Here is an 18505-nt window from a genome sequence, read left to right as displayed (position 1 = left end):
CTCAATTCTGAGCAGCATGCATGGTATCGGGAACTTGAGGTCAGGAATCCTCAAAACGCATTTTGAGAATACATCTAACTGCAAACTATTGCCAAATAAAGTTGTGCATATAGCTCCGTTTTGCAAAAGAGGGCTGTATCAGTGAATAGGCGCATTACCAGATCTGAAAGTCTACAGCTTACTATAGAAATCTCACGAGGTGCGATATCTATGCAGTGATTTGAAAGAATGAAAAAACTTTCATAGAATATTGTGTTCAGGAAACCCACATTGCCACATCGTAATAACTTTTGTAACGCCCTCCTTTGGCTGCGTCTAGGGCACAGCCAAAGCGTACCCGCGCGACACAAAGTAATCACGGCTCCGGGCTGTGGCACGTGATGCCACGGCAAGCAGTGCTATTCTTGCCGAGATCCGAGTCAGCTGACTCGGATGCGACATAGATGGTGCTCACTTCACTACGACCTCCAATGCACTGAAAGTCGCATTGAAGGTCGCACACTTCAATGCGCATCCTACTTCCTGGGCCACGTGAAATCACATCATGACTTCAGCGTTTCATGCTTTGAACGCGGACTCTGGACTCAGCTCAAGCATCCTCTGGAATGTTAGATTTATTGCACAGGTCTTTTCATCGTTTACAAAAAATCATTACATGCCCTGTCTGGTCTAATGTGGATCTGCATAGAACACCCGCCCAACACCCTGCTGTACGCTTGCAGAACGTCTATACAGCATTCCTGTAAACAACATGGCGACCAGCACTTTTACACACGGGTAATTTTATCTTTTCCACGTTAAAACCTGCGTCTCTTGTCCAGGAGCCCAGATAATCTGAAGCAATTTTCAGAACAATGCGTGATCAGCTGCTTTATCGGCCTATTAACTTCTAGCTCTAACTCCTCCTGACTGCCCGTCCTCTAATGTGACAGAGATGATAACAACATTGTCCTTCCACGTTTCCACATAAATGAGATCAGCCAGCACCTCAGGTTCTCGCTGTAAAGATCTCGTGCCAGTCAGTGCAGCAAGGTTTTGACGCCAGCAGCCCCCCCCCCCCCCCCCCTATTGTGCGAAATGAGGTTATCTGCTCCACATGACGACGGCATCGCCGCTTGGAACAACTTTATCAGGGCTTTGTCGTTTATCTGCTTAACACTAATGGGACAGCTGAAGTGAGGGTCAAGGAATTGATCGACGTCCAACAAATCTGAACAAGCGAGTGACAGCAACGAGGCAGGGCGTCCACGTCCCTCTCGCAATTCTCAAAGGGGCCGCCGTTGGTTGTGCACCAGTTCCACTGCTCTCCTCGCGACAACTCAAAGTGGTAAGTCGGAGACATGTTAGTGGCTCTGAGTTATTTACTTAAACCCTCACCTCACAACCTTCTTGTTCAGTCCTGTTCTGCTGTTTTCGCTTTATAATCACAAAGGAGGGAAGATAAAATCCGACGTAAACTGTTTCATGGGTATACCGTGCTGAAAAGCAAGGTAGCTTTTTGTCTATTTGTTGAATAATATCATACAAAGCGGAACAGAGATCGCACTTTTTCCGTAAGGCGTACGGCAAAAGGCGGTTCTCTCTTGTACTGTCACTGTTGTCCCGGCATTTATTTTACCACGTGCAAGACTTTTGCATCTAAACTAAAGCGCGAGGTGATCTTTGTGTTCATTTTTTTAGAGCCCACTATGAGGAAAACGTACGCCACCTTTGCCATCCTGCTGCTTACTGTCCTGATTGCTACAGCGTCGGGTAAGTACAGACTCAGCCCTGAGTGCTATCACTTAAAGGGGATGGAACTTCTTTTGAAGAAAACTAAACTCGGGTAAATATAAGATTGCGTGTTTTTCTTTCCAAATTACGAGGTTTCCTTCCAATAATAGACGAAAACATTGCAGCGCATATGCTTCTGCATCAGAAGACGGCAGCCTTTAAACGATTTCGTTTATTCCAATGCTCAATAACTGCTAATTACGAACGTGATATTCCTTAAAACCTCCCAGGGGTCCCAATACTAGCTTTCCGTTTGTAATACTCATGTAGTGCAGAATATAGGCTTCACTTCAACGTGAAGAACGTAATGTTCGGTCTTCAAGCAGTTGCGTGCGCCTTGCCTTTTCTTTAGTGCTTACCCCTGTAATATTAGCCACGCGGGATAGCTTTTCCAAATACGTATTTCAGTCAGGATCGCACTTAGGTAGCCATCCATTCACAAGCCCAGCAATTGGCAGAACATTACCTAATGGTAGTGCTCAGCGAACGGCGAATAGCATTTCGTATTACCACTACGAGCGCCAGCCTGGCTTTTAAATACGTGGCATGCTCAAATTCACAGAGACGTTCTGTGGCGCAACTTATCAGTTTCCAGCGGCCTTATTCATTATCTACAAGCAGAGGGCATTCAACAATACAACAAAAGAGCCTCCCCTTAATTAAAATGCCTCCGGAGGTTCCTCCCCACGTGCTCCCAATTTATTCTGCTGTGTAAGACACAATACCTATTTGGTGCGTCAGACGCTGGCTTCACAACAGCTGCGTATAATTTTATAGCACACGTTTCCGCTCACGGATTGTTGTAACTCGGCGTTGCACTCATGTAGCTCGAAGGAGCCTTCAGTCCAGATGATAAATTAAATGCCTTTAAATCCATCATGTTCACTGTGTACACATTTCTCACTGCTGCATACAAACCATAAAACAGCAATAAATAATCCAGTGTTCGCTGTTTTCTAGTCTCCTATCTCTCATGCTTGTTTCTGATAGGAGAAATATTTGCAAATGTAAATCCTCTCTCCGGCACATAAAATTCTTTATTCTCTGCAAATGAATTTTACGTGCCGGAGAGAGTATTTCATTCTTTCACGGAAGTACCGACCGATCTCGGGAGACCAACTGCTCGAAGTGGCTGGGCGCTCCTTTTGTCTATGAGAACTGTGCGTGCTTTTCCTCATGTTAAACCTAAATGACAAAAGCGCAGAACAGCACGCATGCTGTGCCTATACGGCAGTTCAAACTGCTTCAATCGAAGCCTGAAAGTAATGACAGAGCGTTGGTATTCCGCAACACTGCGTCACTTCAGCTCATGCTTGGTCCCTATTCCTACCTAGTGCACGCCGATGAAAAAAAGGCTACTCGGCTGACAATACTGCTGCGTATTAGTTGTTTAAGTGCGCCAAGAACAGCTTTCGAGCCCGTTTATTGTCGATTCAAGAGCCTCTAGCGATCGTTTCGAGAAGGGCTTCGATAAAGAACATGCGTGTGCACACGTGACTCATACGGTTTATTTGCAGTTTTCGATCCAAAACAACTACTATATAGAGATATATATCATCATCAGCCAGGCTACGACCAGTCCGGGACAAAGGCAACTCCCATATCCCTTCATTAAACCATTAAACCCTGTCTTGTGTCAGCTGCGGCCAGCTTATCGCCTCAAACATCGTTATCTCATCCGTCCACCTATCGTTCTGCCGCCCCTAGCTATGCTTGCTTTCGCTTGGAATCCACTCCGTTGTGTATTGTTAGAGAAAAGGCAAAAAAAATGACAAAATGCATGCTGTAATCGTACCAGTACGGACGTTCTCATTAACACCAGGGCAACTAGATATGCTGCAGAAGCTAAGATATTCTCAATAAGTGTCGAAAAGATTACATTTTATTCACGATTCTCAGGTAATTGGACTGCAAGTGTCTTGCTTAGTGGTGAGAAGAATATCTATAAATAGAGCAGTCCATTACAAAAAGAGCGTTTCACGGCCTATCATTTTTCTACAACGTGAGTCTTCATATGAGATGGCTAATGAATACTGGTCATTGGTATTTATGGCGCAAGTGCCAGCAATATAAAAGAAAACGAGAGTATGCCGATACAGTCTAGCCAGGAGCCTGTAGCTCTTCCAAAATTGGCTCGCCGCGTAGCAAGAGCGACGGGTATTTCCTCCCTTTTCTAGTACTGCCACACGACTTGACCAGGTGGTATAAACAGGCGTGAAGGTGTTCCGCCGGATAAAGCCTTAAAGCAGTACTAGATTTTTCAGTCGAAGCACTCAAGAACACACCTTGCTAACGGCAGACTTATCCTTTGTACAGTATTTGAGAAAACGTGTCGAACTTGTTGCTGTCGTATTTTGCTAAAGGAGCGAACATTCACGGTACTTAAACGTTTGTCACAACTGAAAAGCCTTTTGTTGTGTACTACGGCCACCGCGAGGAACCAGCGTCAAAACCTCGCCGCAAAGGATAATGCAGTCAGCTTTTCAGTTATGTTCTAATCATCACAAAGTTATATCACATGCGCCCATCATGCTCACTTCATCCTGTTATGGCTCTTTAGACTACTCCACTCGTGCCTCGGATGAACTCAATAATTAAAATATTTTGCACCGCCTCGGTATGAGTAGCTGCCTGTGTCTTCTTAGCCATGGATGTCATCGGCTTTCTAGATTGCGTAGCCCATGCTTTACTCGCGTCAGAAATTCCCTGCAGTATTGTGTTTGCTGAAGCGCGTTATCTGGAACCGTTGAGCACCGCTATCCGAAGGAGCGGCATCGAGACAGATACCGATAGTGGAGTCGAAAACTTCATATGAGTGGCAGATAAGCGTTGCCCGCATTCCAGCACCTGGCATAGTAATGTGTGCTGCTGGGCTAGTGAAACGTTCCTTCTATCATCATCATCATTTATTTTACCCTTAAAGGCCTCTGTTGAGGCATTACATAAGGGGGGGGGGGGACAAAGCAAATGCAACTGAGAATAATACGTAAATACAACAAAACATAATGCAATACAATAAAATTAAAAACGATACATTACAGTACAACGTTGATCAATAATGAAGGGCGCAAGGCTGAATTGGGAGGTAACAACAACAACAAGAAAAAGAATAAGTGTGACTGGGTGCAGCTTGAGAAGTATCTTTTATTCAGTGCAGTGATTAATTAATGCCTGTCGAAATTGAGTAGCGTCGCGCTCGTTAACAATGTAGTCGGGTAGCAGGTTCCGATTTTCTATTGCAGTTGGAAGAAAAGATTTATTAAATGCCAAGGTCGATCCATGTATACGTCGAATGCTGAGGAGGTTAAACAGGCGGCGCGATGTTCTGATGGATGGATCATGATAAAACCGGAAAATGTCCTACAGTAATTTGTTTGACATTTGAGCGAATATGTAATGGCCGACATAAACGCGTCAGAGTCACATATACACACCTGCACTGTATTGGGAAAATACGTGATTAAACCCACTGGAAGCGATTATTATGGCCGCATGTATGAAACCTTAAGTAATATTGATAGCCTGCATGACTTGTCACATAACTGGTCTGGTGCTGTATGGGCAGCGATATCACAGTTAGTTTTACAGCGGGCCTGTTATTAACCCGATTGTGGTTTGGGCAGTGATGGTGGTCGTGGCGTAACAACATCACCTGACCGGACAGAAGGACAACGCTGCTCGCGCACGGCCCCTAACACTGCGCTTGGTTAGGTAAAAGCGCTCGTTCCTCCCACGCCTCTCTTGCTCTGTCTTCCCGCGCGCCTGCTAACTGCGAAAATAGCTGGAAAATGCACACTGCGTTCGTCATTCGGTTAAGATGTAATGGTTAATTCGCGGTCTGAAATCACAGAAAAAAAAATCAGGATACGGTTGCGATGCTGGGTATAACGCTTTTACAGCGCAGCACATTTGTCCGAAACGGGAAACAAAATGAAGTGTTTGCTACGCTAATATTCCGCCGTGCAAGTGATGGGCCGTCGCCGCCAACACTCCGCTGTCGAGGATAAAGCGCAGCGTCGACTTTGCGACGATCGAAGAAATAGCAAAAAGTTATAAATAACCAAATAAACAAACAGGTGTTCCTTAATTACGCGTTATCCAGAATCATATTCGTTCGGTGATTTTCGGGGGTGTTATTCTCGGGGTCGTTGCTTCCAATCATTGCCAGGCTCCTTGCCGAATAATAGACCTCCTCTCTACTTTCAGGACGAACTTGTCCCGATACTGAGTGCCCCGCTGGATCGAAAGCGGCATGCATCCTGGATGGCAGTGAGTGCAACTGCAACTGTGGTAAGTAACTGACCCTGGCCAACGTTGACCTACAGAGCTTTAGGGCACTCACTGAGACTCCACCGCTTGCCTCGGTGGAATGCGCGTTGTTGAAAAAGAAACCTCGAAAAAAATACTAATGAAAGAGCTTTCTTGCGACTTCGCATCACAAGAGAGAGAGGGAGACTTCAATGAATAAAGCAGAGGTCTGCCTGGTTATGAGCCTAGCATGCTTCTCCAGATGGCATATCACAAGATCCCTCCAACATTCTTCGCATGTTTCATGAAAATACAACGCAATTTCACCCCAGTCAAGAATGATCCTTTGAGACTCGCCAATCATATGAGATTTCTCACGAAGTTACCGTGATTATTAATAGGAAGCAATATGATCCGTCTTACAAAATCCTTTTTCAGACTGTGTTGAGGAACATCCTAGAATATTCTATAAGCCAAACTCAATAAATTCCACTTTCGGCAAACGAAACACTCTCCACATGACACAAAACACTCTTGTTTTTGCTAAGATTTATATACTTATATCCCCACTACGGCATGCTAGTGAAGAGAAACTACATATGGACATCGCGTTCGCATGTGATATATGGGTTTAAAGGTTTAGATTAAAACCAAATAACTGTTAAACTAACTAATAACTACCGGAAACAATTTCTAACTTTCCAGTGCCCACTCTTGGCACATGCAGCAGACCTATCTGATCTTCATTCACAGAGAACCTTCAGTTCCTTGAGTTGGCATAGGTGGCCACTTCGTTGCGCTTTAGGCAACGGTCCCGAGCTCAAGCACTCTCCAACCTTCTATTCAGAGCAAAATGAACACGAGTGACAGAGCACTAGGAGGCGCCGAGTTTTCTCTTCTGTTCTGCTCCTCCCAGCGGTGTAAGCCTTCATTGGCAATGTGATCGACAAAACGTCGAACGCCAACTGACAGCGAAGGTTTCTTAGTGTTGAAAGTGAAGTGTTGCAAGAAATCCTTCCTGTTCGCTTAATCTTTTGTCATTGAGCGCAATGTCTGTCAGCCGTTCCTAAAGTATTCTCTTCATATTCGTGTCGGGACCATTCTGTATCGAAAAAATACTAATTTCAGTTGAGCCATCCCGTCTTTTTTTTTCAGTCATTGCTGCTGACGCCTGCGCATCGTTGGCGCTTTCTTGCCCCGAAGGCACTTCACGCAAGTGCCGCCCTACGCACAAGGCTTGCGTGTGCCAGTGCGGTGAGTGCCGCTACGCTTCCATTAACTCGCAAATATTTGCTGCAACTTGACACGAGTCACTTAGCCAACGCTTGATTCCGTGCATGCACCCAACGAAAACAAATACCCCTTAGGTGAATTTTGCTTCTCTCAATTCGTGCACTACAATTTTTCTACGAACCACAGCCCAAATAACCGCCTCAGTACGCATATTGAGTCTTTGAAGAACAAAACTTCAGCCTTCATTCCATTGTTTTCTGTGACATAAAGTGCTTTGTGACCTTCTATAAACACTTCCTGGGGACATAAAATGTAGCAAAATTCCACTGTTTCCGTTACGTGCAAAATGGGCTTCGAGCTACCCAAGAATTATCGCAGAAACAGGACGAATAGAAGCAGACAGCACAACCGTTAAATCTTATCGTGCGTAGGGTAACGCGTTACGTTCTATACGCGGTATTTCATGTAACTTAATAACGCAATGCCTTTGAGTTTGCATGAACATGATAAGCCTTGCGGGCATCGCCGGTAGCTCTTGGGTGAAAACTTATTTTCCGGGATGGAAGATATCTTGTTAAATTTCCGGACAAGATAGCAGTGTGAACACCAAGAAGGTTGTGATTAAAACGTTTTTTTTTATCTTTACATTCCATTTTGTGTGTGTGTGTGTGTGCCTACTTGGACTTCCGACTTGGGAGTGGGCCCATTTCTGCGTGTTCATGCTTAATATTCTGTATGATGCAATTTTGCTCCCTTATTACAGATTTCTAATGAGAATGGACGGAGATGCTTCGATCTGCCTCGAAGCGGTGCAGCTGACAATCGCGGTTCAATGCACCGGCGCTGTTGTGGAAAGATATACAGCTTCGAGTTTCCGGCAATAAATGCTCCTCACCACAGCTCTTAAATTCGTGATTCATAACCGGAATGATTTTGATAATAAACTATGCAATAAACGAAGATGATAATAAACTATGCAGACAACTGAGGCTCAAAACTGCATTTGAAAAGTAAACATGCTCATCAGTTCTTTAGAACTTTTTGAAGAAGTAAGCGGAATGCAATATTCACGTAATGAGACATGGCCCAAACTGCAAGCCGACTTGTAAAGAGCCTTTTAAGCGCATTTGACCGAAACTCTTCGGGTTCTTCCTGATAATCGAGGTGAAAAGCTGACTTTAAATCTAGTAGAACCTCTGGAAATCTAAGCCACGACATACACAGCTGAAGAAGCAAGAAAACCGCACACATATGCACTCGCACACCTCCAGTTCTGGCATTCAAAGGCAAAACGAAGCACACTACATATTCATATCGGTAGCAACCTTGCATGTTTTCACACCTCAAACAGCTGAAACACCACGACATACAACCCGCTTGGTACTGGGGAAACATACCTCAATAAACAAATTTCGTGGCCATTGAAATCTCTAAGCCGTGCATCGCTGTTTACATAAGCTGAGGCGCATTTTCTAGGTTGAACTTATAAACTTCGATCAGAGCACTGATTTAACGGCTAAGGTGGACCGTGAGCGCAGACGGGACTTCCTGGCAAAACAAGAAGACGCCACGCTGGCAGTGGGTTCAGTTTCGGCTCCCAACACAGCAGTTCACCGCCTGTGCCTTGGCCACTCCTCCGTAGTGGGCATGTGCCATTTTATTTGAGGCCAGCCAACCACCAAAACTGCACGATTAGAGCACTTTCGTTTTCTAGTTAACGAAACCTTATGCGCTGACGTTAAAATAAATATGCTCAAATGATGCTCAAATAGCCAGCCATTCACAGGGCACCCATTATCACGAACTCGCACTTAACACGAAATTAGAGGTGTCCGATAGAGCTGTTTAACTACGCAACGGCAACTGAAAAGGTTCGTAGATATAGCAGTTTGTTCCTGTTAGCTTCACCTCGTTCCTGATCTTTCACCAAATCCTCTTGGGTGCGTGACTGAAAATGTAAGTACATAAGGAGTTTACGCGTTCTTACTGCACCAGGAGCCTAGCACCCGATGCAGGGGTGCTTGGTTTTGCGCATGTTAAGTGTTTCCAATGCTCCATCACCTAGAAAGTGGACGCTAACTCTACAATCTGTCTTCATTTTGTTTTTTCGGTGACAGGCACGTGAGATACATTCCGGATAGATGACAGCATTCGCTTTAGGTGGTAAATATCACAATGAAATGAAAGCAGAAGCTAAGCCACATACTCCTTCCTACAATAGTGACGACCACGAATTGATGCACCTGGATCATATTGTCGCGTAGCGAGCTTCGCTGGTTTCGCGCGCCAGTTTCTCTGACAGGCTGAATGTGTTCTCCCCGCGGTGCGACTGTTGCTGTCCGTGTGCTCCCTGCTGTGCGGGGAGCCATTAGAGGGGCTCACACTCCGACATTTGGCAGAGCCGTTTTCTCTGGGGCTCTTTGTAAGCAGGCATTGTGCGTCTCCTCCCCGGCCTTGTGTGAATGTTTAGTTAGAGTAAAACGCAGTAAACTGCGAGGGGACGAGGTCGCCCAAGGCCGCGTCCGGGCCACCAGAGTGGGCGCGCGGACCCCTTGTGGTTTGCAGGAGAGTCGCGCGAAGTGATTGCCTCGGGCGGCACACTGCCCAGCGGACCAGATATGCCGGAGACGAGCCGCGAGGGCTGAAGGCGCGGACGGCGGGTCGCGTGGTGCACCGACTGCGAGGTTTGCGTTCCCTGTGTTTCGGGTGTCGTTTTGTGTGTTTGTATCTGTGTGCCGAGTGGAAATGCGCTCGTTTTCGTGGAATTTACGCGGTGCTCTCGAGTAAACAGCCTCGTGGGCACCGGCTTGCTATTGGCTGCTTCTGTTTTAAAGAAATCCTTGTCATTGGCTCCGACAACAGCAATTCCGATTGGCCACTAAAAGTGTCCCCAGAATCCTGGGCAAACGTATTTAAGAGCGGAGTTTTGGCGCGAAGAGGGGACTCAGGAGAGGAACGGCTGCGGTCCTGCTGCTCGGGACCTCCGCTCCAAAGATGCTGCACGCCCCGGGGTATGACTGACTGTTTTATTATGTGACCTCTTATATTTTGTCTCAGTTTCCAAGTTTAACCAGTGATTCTCATCTATCTTCAATAAACTAAGTTGACCAATGCATCTAATCGACGCCTGCTGGTTCCCTTCTTCGATGCGGCGGAGCCACCGTTCCGTCCCGACTTACGCTTCGCTACAATATGACACACTCACCAGGGAACCCACTCAGGAGTCAGGAGAAAAGACCACCTAAGTCGCAGCAGAACAATTGTTTCATTCTCCCACTCCCTCCCATCATGAAAGCGCTAACTCCACGGCCTACGTCGTGCAGGCTAGCCGATATAAAGAAATTATAGCCTATGTATTGGCTAGCCAACATGTCTAGCCAATATGACCACGCAGGAGACGTCTCAATAGCACCTGTCTAGAGGTATGTTGCACTGCACTTCTGTTCAAGTGTTCACAATAATTGTACATGCTGAGTCACAAGCCCCGGAAGGCGAGATAAAAAGGAGCACTTCGTTTATAATTACAAAGCGTCTATGCGCTGATCGCCAAATGAGAAAAATAATGATTGATTCGACTGAAAGAAATCCTGAAATTACCAAAGCCACCCACGCAAGAATCCTCCATACTTGATCTGGCGGTCAAAATCGCCGTCATGCTGTATATCCTCAGCAGCTTAGAAAATCCACTCCAAGCGGGTTTAGCGGACCATATGTGCAGTAGTTACATTGTGTATCATGGAGCTAGCGAATAGATTCGCTTAATAGATTCGCTTAAGAGTGCCAAGAGCAGAGAGGGAGCGGTATAGGAATCACAACAAGGCTTTTGCGTAAGCGCTTCCTTTTTACCGCTCAGGTGAAATGGTCCATCACCTAATGCTTCCTCAAAATGATTTTCAACTTACGAACTTCGTGGACGAAGTACATTATCTGAATTTTTTTCTGGTCACGGCACTGTACGCAGGAATATGATGAACGAGAACATAAAAAAAAAATTACGTTTGACGCCAGCTTCTGCATTATCCTTTGTTGTGCACACCAGGGAGTTAAAGTCGCTATAACAACGCACTGTAACGTAAGATCTGAAATTGTTAACATGGTAGCTACTCTTCAAGCTACTGACCACTTGACGCGGCGCATGACAGAGGTACCTTCAGTCTCGTATTCATCGCTTCTGAGCCCCAGTTTTTAGCTCTTCTTAAATAGTTCATAACATCATGGCGTTGCTGAAACGCACAGATGTTAATGAATACTGGAAGCCCGGATCAAGCTATTCTTTCTCTTACTAAGAACAGCAGGCAGAGCCTCGGTGAAGCACACGAAAAAAGCAGTAAACAAAACATTCCTGGCAGAATGAACAGATTAAAACCAAAAAAGGCACTCTTTTGATAACCGAGCAGTTCGTCCTGTACCGCCACGTCAAAGCAACCGGGAATAGGAAAACATTTCACCTATCGCATGAAACTGCCACGTAGAGGTTTTTCCTGTTATCCGCTCCTGCGCGCTCAGCCGCGTGTAGCGCATACACGGCAACCAGAGACCTCTGTTTTCGCAAAGCAGAGAGGCCTTTAAGAACAGCGTGCACTTCGTCTGCCGTCGCACACACAGCTAGCTCTACGGAACTCCGCCCACACTGACTTGAGACGGAGGCTCGAAGGTAAGCCAATGTTCTCGAACTTCAAGAACCGTAAAGTGATGTCTCCTTTCTGTTCAATCTGGAAGCCCGCGTGGAAGCGTATTTGCGCACGTGTCGTGTTCTTTCTAAAGTTGTATCTGTTGCGCCGCTGTTCTCTTCCATCCTTCACAAACTCACCCAACAATGCGCTATTCTGAAGTATATTTAGTAAATGCACTAAAAACGTCATACATGTTCAAGCTAGTCACTTAAAACTTCAGATCAAGCTATTGACAAGACGGCTGTATAGTGACCCCATTACGCGTCTGCACCCAAACAGTCTCAACTTTCTCATATGGTTTAACGCTCACAGTTTAAAGCCCGAATAGGATTACGTTCAGAAGAACAAATTCATTGTATTAAATCACGCAGCAAAACTGACCGTCCCTAGAAGGACAGACCCAGGGTGACTAGTTATTGGTCCATTGTGAAACAGCGTGCCAAGCGAAGAAGGAAAGGAAAATGCAGCGTGCCTTCGGTTGTCGCACTGTACTGCAATGAATCAACCTTACTTTCATCTTGGCCATGCAGCTGACAATTAAGCTAGTGAAGCAGGAATACATGCTAGAGTAAAATTTCTTCAATTAAGTGTCAAATTTAAAGATATCAGGTCGTAACATCAAACACAGCCGGGCTTGCGTGTCTTAAAAGAGGATATGCATTTGCAGCAATTTCCACGTCATCAAATATTATGAAAGCCGAAGTGATGCCGTGATAACATTTCCTTCATCATGGAATTGAAGCAGTAAAATAAGACTAAAAGATAATCTTTACGGAGAGTGAGGGAATGTTAAAAATTGATATTTTCTCACATTTGCCCAATCTGGGCAACTTCAGATGCTACGGGGGAAAAAAGGATAGAAATATCGACATTGCGTCTTGTTGTGGGGATTTTTGGTTTACGACTTGGAACATCCCTAAAGGGAAGGCAGCAATGCTTTCTAGCTGCCGTAGTATTCGTCGCCTGGTACCATCCCGCCTGTTATGTCTAAGACGCTTCGTCCTTTTCAGCACCATTGATCATGACTGGAAAGTACCTTGTTCTGGGACTCGTTCTGTTTGGCATGCTGGCAACGGCTATTTCAGGCAAGCTTTCACGCAACTTAGGATCACTGATAGATGTATTTTATAATTACTAATTAGGCGACTTTCCTTTCTGCACTATGCATGGAACGAATCTTGAGTTCCCACCTTGTTGCTGTCAATATCGTATGCTATTTTCATGTCCTTGCTAAAAAGAAATGCACTACGACTGTATAATCAGTATACTTACTCCGTACAAAAAAAAAAAAAGAAACACTCAACCGAGAGGGCGGAGCGTGTTTTCGTTTTCGTGTGAGATATTGGGGCACATGAAAGAGTATCGTGCGCTTAGAATTAATCTTGAGTTACTGACAGTGGTGTGCTCCATAGAGTTGTTACACATATAAAATATAATAATCACAGAATACCCTTAATTTCAAAGGCAAACAAGAACACTTACAGAGGATTCGAACCACCCATGCGCGTCTGTTGAACGCGAGGGAAATAAATAATTTAATATTGAATAATGCTAGGCCATAGATGTAATTGAAGGGTAAACTAAGTTAACAATTACTGGCGCAAATAGAGTGAATACCACGAAACTTACTAGTTATACTTTCATATTTTAATTGCGAGACTTATGATTGGGTCAGCCCCACATGATCATTAAATATGTTTCTGCGCCCTCGTTCTTCCAGATGAACCGGAATGTCCCCGTCTAAAATGCCGGGGTGGATCTAAGGTCGCCTGCTTTATCGACTCGGACAGGTGTCAGTGCAGCTGTGGTAAGCATGGGGCCTTACTAGACAATGAAAACGGGTCCGTTGTTTCCAAGTGCTGTGCAGGCCAAGAAATTTCTCGCCATCAATTTTATGTGCTTATTTTCACGGTTTCTTTTCGGCCATGAGACGTTCTTCGGTCGTTTCAGTAATAATTTTGTCTTTCTGTCTCTTTGTATGCGTATGCTTAAGGAGTTTTTTTCTGCACTAACTCTTAACCAGTTCTCAACGTATTCAGGCCATCTGGGAGACCTCCGGATGTTGCAGGGCCAACAAGGACGACTTCACGAAAAAAATGCAAAGCATGGTTTCAGTGAATTTTACCGGCGTTTCATGAAAGTTTCCTTGCTCAAAGAGCAATGTGTAACACGGTTCGAGTATACTGAGTTTATAATATATATTTTTTTTTCTGCCGTCCACATCCCAGTAACGGACGACGACCCCTGTGCGTCGCTGAGGAACCACCATTGTCCCCTACACTACATAGTGCTCTGCTCCACTGAAGGAATCACGTGCAAGTGCCAATGCTGTGAGTGTGCTTACCAATTCTGGAAAAGAATTAGAAATAGATTAAGGACAAGGATGAAACGAAAGTTCCCCCTCTCAGTAGTGGAGTTCAACTTAAGTTTACTCGCTTTCTCAGGAATTGTTACCTAGTTGCATTAAACACCCGCTTTGCAGCGCACTTTTAAGCGGGATTCTTGTAGCCGCGCTGCCACGGAAGCTTGATTTGCATGTGCTTTGCCATGTCACTGGATGTTAAAGAAACACCTTCCCGATGGCTGAATTTATTTCAGGCCTTGCCGCGTCACCTAATACGGCGCCCTTTCTATCTTTCTTTATTCTATTTTTTTCTCAAATTCTTTATTTCTTTTACTGGAAACGCAGTAATACTATTTATCCACGTCGCTCACGAAATGAACTCCATGCCATAGCTATAGAAACAGCAAAATCAGCGCACGCACGCTAGGCCCACTCGGAAAAATTAGCCTCACTCATCGCATTTAAAATAGTCGTCGAGAAATGACTAACTTCCTTAGCTTTCAACAGTCCCAAATCGTTACCCTAGTCAATCTCTGGAACTAATTATTATCTCATAGAAAAGTGCTTGACAGTTGATTTGGACCGCTGTGTCGACTCCGCCCTAGCAACCTGTGGTTCGCAACCAACACTTTCCACCACATTGGTTAGTCAGACTCCTAGTGAGATCCTTCTGGCCTATATCAATCATCGCCATGATTATTGAAGAGCCTAAAGCCATGTGATCTGTCGAAATTTCAAGCTTCTTTTTCGCAACAAACGCTTTCACCGCTGCTTCAAAAGCGTTTCCGGTAAGTCAGCAACCTTTAGACGACAAAAACAAAGTGGAAGTTCCCAAATGTCGATGTATGCCATGAGCGTTCTGAGCGGTACATATATCGCGTATGCCATCGTGCATACAGGCATGGCGGTCGCGACCGACCAAGACACTACATGGCGCGGCATTCCACACTATCAGTGGATTTGATCATATGCGCTATATATGCACTGCAGACGGTTTTTTTACAGTGACCCCTTTTAAGCTCCCATTCGTGGGCTTCACGTTGTAATCATAGGAGCAGTACGTCGTGATACTCGTAGTAGCCGGCGTAACCATAGGCTGCGTTGCCATCGAAATCCCTCCGAGGGTGACTAGCTTGGAAGGAGAAGGGTTTGGCGAGTGTGTAAGAACGCGTAATCAGAGGATTATTACTAAGGGAACCACACAAAGGTGGTTACCGTGGAAGAAGAAGGGGGGGGGGGGGTCGGGTGGATAGAGCGGAAGAATGACCAAGGAGACGATGTTTACCATGGAAGGAGGAAGTTAAGGCGAGAGCATAGGAAAGCTTAACCGGAGGATGGCTACCGTGGAGGAAGGAAGATACAGAAAGAGCGTAGGACGCAAACTGAGGGTAACTGCCACGGGAACCACTCAGAGGGAAGTTACCCCAGAGGGAGGAGAAGGAGGGTTACCGCGGAAGGAGGAGAGAGAGCGTGGGGAAAGCGGAGGAATGTACCACGGTTCATTTCCAGCAACTGTTGCGAAAAGCGCTGCCTGAGGAGACTGGAGACCAGAGCGAGTTTAGAAACCAGTACGAATGGGAAACTAAACAGAGTGCTCTGGAAGTGTGCTGATATGAAGTTCCTTTCATATTATTTGGCTTTACATGCTATAAATGCCTAAACAGTTGTCAGTGTATCTCGCGTTACACAGTGGTAGTCGTCCTTTCACTTTCTTATTGGGCACTGCGAACCCCTGTCAATGGTGATGTGCAATGCATTATGACAGACTGAGGTTTCCTCCTCTCTGCCCCGGGGTTTAAGTGTCGTTAGCATTTATCTGCTGTTGCTTAGTTTGCGGAATAAAATCGCAGCTGCGGCGGCCCCATTTGAATGGAAGCAAAAAACAAGAATGTTTGTATACTTTGCGATGTCAGGGCACGTTAAAGAATGCCATTCGCAACTAACCTCAGTTAAAGCGGCATTGAATGGAAGGATGAAGGCGCTGAGAAGGTTACCAATGGTACTTTAACAGATTGAGTGTATTATGACGAGAAATAGAATACAACGCAATTCTGAGAAAGGAAAAAAGTTCTTAACAACACCCCTGGTGAACAGCTACGGCTTGCCTTGCTTCTTCTTCGTGGTGTCTTTCGTCCTCTCTGCGAAAATAACCATTTCATACTCAGAGCTCGCCGCGAGGCTCACAATGCAAGCAGTGACGGCAAATGAGACACATTCTTACGTGCGGTAATTTTCAAAGCTCACTCCAGCGCTATTTAGGCACTGACGCCAATAAACAGCGTGCAAGTTCAACTCTTGAGCAGTATAGTTGGCAAAGGCTGATCAGGAAAACTACGGCAGCTTGCCGGATTTTGCTTTTTAATACGTGGCCAGTAGTTATTACTTTACATGTACCCAAGAGCACAGATTTTGTTTTAACCGCCGGAAGAAGCATTTTCAGGGAGGTTACCTCTTCTTTAAACACAAGAGAGAGTAAGCGACTTCATGGGATGCGACACTGCCTTGATTCTGCTTTTTTTTATTCCTGAATCATTGCTTCCTTCAGAAAATTGTGCTCTCCCTTAGTAAGCGGTTTCAGCTGTAGACAGCAGCATTAATCTCCAAAATCGGCGAGCAATGGCTGCAAAAGGACTCAAAAAGTTTTTAACACCTTCGGTATTTTCGGCTGCTGAAATCAGCAGTGCACCAACGACAGTTACATCTTGAGGCTTGTTCTCTCAGAAAAGCGCTCGTCGGAAGGAAAGTCAGCATTTCCTTCATTCATTAACGTGCATTTTCAAACGCACTGTATCAGTTGTTGCAAAGGTATACGCATTCGTTACTATGTGTCTGTTATTATGCATATTCTACATCTCATGTAACTAATCACACCTGTTACACGTTTATCAACGCTCATGTCACCACTGATGCGGCAAGGCAGCGTCTTTGAAGAAATAATCTCTACATTTCAGAGCTATCCTCCCGTCAGCCGATCTTTACACGTGTGCATGCGCTGACTGCTAAAAATCTTCCTTTCAGACATGGCACTAATCAACAATTCTTATCGTGTCTGACATTGCAGCCCCGATTATAACCCGCTAAGAAGGTTGGACATATGCTGACATATCAGTGTCCGGAGCCAAAAGTGGACGAAACTGGTTTCAAGCCCGAAAACAATAAAGGCGCCTCTACTGACTGTCTTCCCGCTGTCGCAATTCTTTAGAATTTAATTCTCTGCAACCGAGAATCGGCTAAAAGTTTCTGGTTGGTTGGTTTGGTTGGTTTATGGGGTTTAACGTCCCAAAGCGACTAAGGCTATGAGAGACGCCGTAGTGGAGGGCTCCGGAAATTTCGACCACCTGGGGTTCTTTAACGTGCACTGACATCGCACAGTACACTGGCCTCGAATTTCTCCTCCAAAGAAATTCAGCCGCCGCGGCCGGGATCGAACCCGCGTCTTTCGGGCCAGCAGCCGAGCACCATAGCCACTGAGCCACCGCGTATCTTCTTCTCATCTTCTTTGCACATTGAAGGAAGTTTGAGCACTACTGTCAAGAGTGATGCTAAAGGAAACATCAAGCTTACTACCCGTGCAGCAAGTAATCACGTGACCTAATAGCAAATAAGCAACACAGCTTGGCACATACATGCACTGTTCTTTAAAAGTACCCAGCTCCACTGGATTTGATACTCCAACTGAGAATGTTGCTACTGTGCTCAAAATTTCTGGAGAGTGAAAATGTACGTCTACACTTTTGATTACTATGGTGCTGAAAAAAAAAACGCTATGCGGCCTATAGCAAATGCGAAGACCTGTTTGTGTATAACTTCTGCACATTTTCTCATATAGCTTGAGCACTCATAAAAATAGAAACCGGACGACGACACACAGAGGCAACTGTATTGGCCGACCTGACTTCAGGAATACTAGTCGAATGCACACACAACGAAAAGAAATGCTCATGTAGCAACCTCGATAAAAGGAGCGGTAGTTTTGTTAAAATCATCCTCTCTGTTTGTATAATTGTGTCCTCGTTTTGTTGAATGTTGTACGGTAAACATGCGCATCTCTAGCGCAACGTCAGGCAAAACAGAAAAGGCTGCCGCGGTGGCTCAGTGGTTATTTACCTAACCGAACTTTAGATTTAGGCTGAATAGAACTGGCGATTTTAACGTCCTAGAGAAGGTTCCTGAATTGCTCTAATATCGCGACGTTACGGCGGGCTTCCTCCAGAGTCAGAACAAAAATAATCGC

The 18505-nt window shown here is 45.3% G+C and overlaps 2 long non-coding RNA genes across 3 annotated transcripts; both read left to right on the top strand.

Annotated features, from left to right (window-relative positions):
• The first annotated feature begins 1214 nt into the window (after positions 1-1214).
• Positions 1215-8237, top strand: LOC149333017 (uncharacterized). The gene is made up of 5 exons (XR_016284920.1): positions 1215-1327; positions 1681-1752; positions 5980-6063; positions 7177-7275; positions 8018-8237. It is a non-coding gene; the product is annotated as an uncharacterized LOC149333017 (long non-coding RNA).
• A 3486-nt stretch (positions 8238-11723) lies between these two features.
• Positions 11724-17446, top strand: LOC149333016 (uncharacterized). Of its 2 annotated transcripts, none has more exons than XR_016284919.1 (5): positions 11724-11908; positions 12938-13012; positions 13648-13734; positions 14156-14257; positions 17333-17446. It is a non-coding gene; the product is annotated as an uncharacterized LOC149333016 (long non-coding RNA). The 2 variants fall into 2 exon arrangements; XR_016284918.1 differs by having other exon boundaries at positions 17290-17446.
• Positions 17447-18505: the final 1059 nt, after the last annotated feature.

The sequence above is a fragment of the Amblyomma mixtum genome, chromosome 8 (assembly GCF_055824585.1).
Source record: "Amblyomma mixtum isolate Tamu chromosome 8, ASM5582458v1, whole genome shotgun sequence".
In the NCBI taxonomy this organism is placed as follows: domain Eukaryota; kingdom Metazoa; phylum Arthropoda; class Arachnida; order Ixodida; family Ixodidae; genus Amblyomma; species Amblyomma mixtum.
Note: the sequence above shows the minus strand (reverse complement) of the source record. Positions and strands in the feature narration are given on the sequence as shown.